Here is a 4,988-nt window from a genome sequence, read left to right on the forward strand (position 1 = left end):
CAGGAACCCCAATGGAGGATTTAGGGGAAGGACTGAAGGAGCTGAAGGGGCCTTATCTTGTATCAACAGGACCTCTTGCACTAAGAGGGCCTGTAAATGCTTAATGCCCCAGTGTAGAGGAATGCTAAGACACTCAGACATGAGTGTGTGGGTGGGTGGGTGGGAGAGTAACTTCATAGAAGCAAGGTAAGGGGGATGTGATAGGAGGATTGCAGAGGGGAAAAAGTGAAAGGTAATAAAATTTGTTTTTTCCTTTGACAAGTATGAAGTGTTCTTCCTTATCTTTTTTGATAGTTTTGGTTGAAATTCTATTTTATTCAATGTTAAAATGGCTACTCCAGCTGGTTTTTTGGAACCATTTTCCTGAAAAAAAAACAATTTCACCATTTTATTCCGAGATAGTTTCTGTCTTTGTCACTGAGGTTCATTTCCTGTATGAATCAAAATGCTGGGTCCTGTTTATATGTCCATTCAGTTAGTCTATATCTTTTTATTGGGGAATTGAGTCCATTGCTGTTAAGAGATATTAAGGAAAAGCATTCTGTTATTTTTGTTGCTAGAGGTGGAATTATGTTTGTGTGTCTCTCTCCTTTTGGTTTTGTTGCAAGGAGATTACTTTTTTGCTTTTTCCAGGGTGTAGTTTCCATCCTTATGTTGGAGTTTTCCATGTATTATCCTTTGTAAGACTGGATTTCTGGAAAGATACTGTGTAAATTTTTTTCATGGAATATCTTGGTTTCTCCATCTAGTTCTTTGAGGGTTTTGCTTTTGTACAGTAGCCTGGACTGGCATTCGTGTTCTCTTAGGCTGTGTATGTCATCTACCCAGGATCTTCTGGCTTTCATAGACTCTGGTTAGAAATCTGCTATAATTCTGATAGGTCTGCCTTTGTATGTTACTTGACCTTTTTCCCTTGCTGCTTTTAATATTCTTTTTTTGTTTTATGCATTTGGTGTTTTGATTATTTTGTGATGGAAGGCATTTCTTTTCCAGTCCAATATGTTTGAAGTTCTGTAGATTTCTTGTATGTTCTTTCTTTCAGTTATGGAAGTTTCCTTCTATAATTTTGTTGAAGATATTTATTGGGCCTTTAAGTTGGGAATTTTTACTCTTTCTATACCTATTATCCTTAGCTTTTGTCTTCATATTGTGTCCTGGTTTTCCTGAATGTTTTGGGTTAGCAGGTTTTGCATTTTGAATTCTCATTCTCTGTTGTGTTAACGTTTTCTATGGTATCGTCTGCCCCTGAGATTTTCTTTTTTACCCCTTGTATTCTGTTGGTGATGCTTGCATCCATGACTCCTGACTTTCATTCCTAGGATTTCTTTCTCCAGAGTCTCTCTTTTTGATTTCTTTATTGTTTCTTCTTCCATTTTTAGATCCTGGATGGTTTTATTCAACTCCTTCACATGTTTAGTTGTGTTTTCCTATAATTCTCTAGGAGATTTTTTTGTCTTTCCTCTTTAAGGGCTACTACCTGTTTACCTGTGCTCTTCTGTATTTCTTTAAGGGAGTTATTTATGTCTGTTCTAAAGTCCTCTATCATCATCATGAGATGTGATTTTCAATGCAAATTTTCCTTTTCCAGTGTGATGGGGTATCCAGGCCTTGCTGTGGTGGGAGAACTGGTTTCTAATGATGCCAAGCAGTCTTGGTTTCTGTTGCTTATGTTCTTGTGCTTGCCTCTTGCCATCTTGTTTTCTCTTCTGCTACTTGCTCTTGCTGTCTCGGACTGGAGCCTGTCCCTCCTGTAATCATGGTTGTGTCAGAACTCCTCAGAGTCCAGCTGTTTCTGATTCTGTGATCTGTGATCCTGAGATCCTGGATGTGTCAGAGCTCCTGGCAGTCAAGTTGTATCTGGGATCCTCAATCCTGGTTGGCCAACCTCCTCAGATCCTATTGTGTCAGAGCTCCATGGAGTCAGGCTTTCTCAGGGTGTTGCAGGAGTGTGTGAGGAGCTAGAGCCCTGGGTTTGCTTTGAGCACAGGTGCAAGCTAGACGGAACCTGTGCTTTTGGCTGGGTGGGGATTTTTTTCCTGGTTTTTGTGGGTGTCCCAGTAAAGACAGGTGTTGAGAAAGATGTGGCCTAAATTGTGATCTTGAGTGTGTCAGAGCTCTCGTGCTCCTGTTGTGTCCAATCTCCTGGGAGTAGAGCTTCCTCTGTGACCCTGTGAACCTGTGATCCTTTGTGTTTCAGAGCACCTGGGAGTTGGGCTCCCTCTGGGTATGATAAGAATAGATGCGGAACCAGCGCCTCAGGTCTGTTCTGTGTCCAGGTTCAGACAGGAAGGAACACATGCCACTGGTTGGGCTGGGATTACTGTGTCCCTGGATCTTCGGGGACCCAGTAACTCTGGGTACTGGGGTATATGTTGTGGTCTCTCTGTGATCCTGGGTGTTTCATAGAACCTGGGAGTCAGGCTTTCTCTGGGAGTTGTAGGATTGGGTGCAGAGCCTGTGCCACAGGTCTGCTCTGGGAACAGGTTCAAATTTGAAGGAACCTGAGCCATTGACTGGGCGAGGTTTCCTTAGTCCCTGGATCCCCAGGGGACCCAATTATTCCACGTGTTGGGGCAGGTCTCCTCATCTGTGATCCTGGTCTCGTTAGAACACCTGGAAGTTCAGCTTCCTCTGGATGTTGTGGGAATGAGTGCAGAGCCACAGCTCAAGGTCTGCTCAGGGCACTAGTCCAGATTGGAAGGAGGGGGATAACATTTGCGATGTGAATAAATACAATATCCAATTAAAAACGAATTGTTTTCACTATCCTTGGTCCACATGAAATTGTGACTTGATTTTTCCATGTGTTTGAAGAATTGTTTTGAAATTTTGATGGGTTTTGTATTGAGTCTGTAGATTCTTGTGGTGGGATGCTCATTTTTACCATGGGAGAGGAGAGGGAGAAGGATAAAGGGAAACATGATCAGGTATAGGGGGATTAGACAGGAGAGAACCCTGAGGGCCAGCAGAATGAATGGAAATATGCAACTTTGGGGGCTGTGAGGTGCGGGGCTCTAGAATGTACCAGACACCTGGGAGGTGAGAGACTGTCAGGACTCAAAGAGAAGGACCATAGATTAAATGCCCAACAATGGGAAGAGGAAACTTGTAAATTCCATTTTCAGTAGAAAAACAGGGCATCAGGTAGAGGCACGTGGTGGCCATCCCACAGTCAAAAACCTAGAGTTGTTCCTGCTTAAAAGAACTGCAGACATAAATATGGAGATGAGACAGAGGGAAGGGAAGTCCAATGACAAGCCCAACTTGGGATCTATCTCAAGGGGAGGCTTCAAGGCCTGACATTATTGCTGGTGCTATGGCATGATTACAGACAGGAGCCTAGAATGGCTGTCCTCTGAGAGGCCCAACAAACAGCTAACTGAGACAAATAGTCCCAACTGAAGTCTGAGGACCCCTGTGGTGGAATTAGGAAAAGGATGGAAGAAGCTAAGGAGGAGGGATACCTCATAGAAAGACCGACAGTCTCAACTAACCTGGACCTGAGATATCTCCGAAACTGAGATATCTTATAGCCAGGCATATAAGACCTGGTCAGAGGCCCCTGACACATACACAGCAAAGGACTGCCTTTTCTGGCTGTAACGGAAGAAGAGGTGCCTTACCCTTGAGAGACATGATGCCCCAGGTATTGGGGAGCTCTGGTGGCACGGCACAGATATCCTCTTGGAGACAGGGGAAGGATGAATAGAATGAGGAAGTGTAGGAGGGAAAACCAGGAGGGAGGCAATGTCTGGACCTTAAAAATAAAAGTAATAAAAGAAATGATAAATTTAACCTAGTTTGTGTTGGTTACAATTGTTCTGTAACCTCCCACAGAATGTTAGGTTATGAATAAATGATAAAAATTAACACTGTTATTTATAACACTGTTATTTATACTTCTCTTCACTCTTTTTAACTCCCAATTCTGTCTCTTCCAGTAGCAAGCCACATAAGTCATCAGTTTGTTGATTCAGAAGCCTGAAAGTAATTTATCTCTCCCTCCTTTGTCTTTACTCTAATAATGGATAAATGGTTTGCAATTCTGGTCACCATGAATCTACCACTTCCTTCTTTTTCACTGATAGTGAGGATTCAACCCAACCCTTTCATCACTTACTTTAAATAAATCAACCATTAAGAATTTAATATTATTTGTGAATCTGATTAGGATATGGTGACCACATAATTAGTTCAAGGCGTGCCTTAATTGTAATTTTAGATGTGAATAGTATTTAGTAATCATTGACTAAAATAGTTAATTCCTTACAATCTGAATGGTCATCATCCAATTAACTAACAGGTTTTTTTCTTTTCTTTTTTTTTATGATAGAGGTCTTCAGAAGAGGAAGGACATTTAACTCTATTCTCTTTAACCTATTCTCTCTCTCTCTCTCTCTCTCTCTCTCTCTCTCTCTCTCTCTGTCTCTCTCTGTGTGTGTTTGTCTGTCTGTCTGTCTATTTGTCTCTTTTTGTGTCTGCCTCTGTCCTGTCTCTGTCTCTTTGTCTATGTTCCCCCTCATGTGTATCTTTCCTGCCACTTCTCTTCATCTTTTATTCCTCTGTGTATGTAAATTCAGGGACCAATTATATCAAATATCTTGAAACAATAATTTGTGTGTGCTTATATGTATTTTTATGTATGTGTAGTCTGTTTATATGGGTAAGCCTACTACAGTCCTCCTCTATCCTTATTCTTTTTCAATTTGGTATTTATGCATTGACCATAGCCATAAATCTAAATGGTATGTATTCACTTATCAATGGATATTATCTGCAAAATATAGAATATCCATGCTACATTCTACAGACCAAAGAAGGCTGGACAGGAAGGAGAACACAAGCAAAGATGTCTGAGTCTCACTTGGAAGGAGGAATTGAGGTAGTTTAAGGTAGAGGGAGGAAGGGAACTGAGGGGGAGAGGAATAGTTAGGAGATTAGGGATGAGTTCAAGGAGGGAAAGGTGAGATGACCTGGTAGCCATCAGA

This window comes from Rattus norvegicus, chromosome 1 (assembly GCF_036323735.1).
Source record: "Rattus norvegicus strain BN/NHsdMcwi chromosome 1, GRCr8, whole genome shotgun sequence".
In the NCBI taxonomy this organism is placed as follows: Eukaryota; Metazoa; Chordata; class Mammalia; order Rodentia; family Muridae; genus Rattus; species Rattus norvegicus.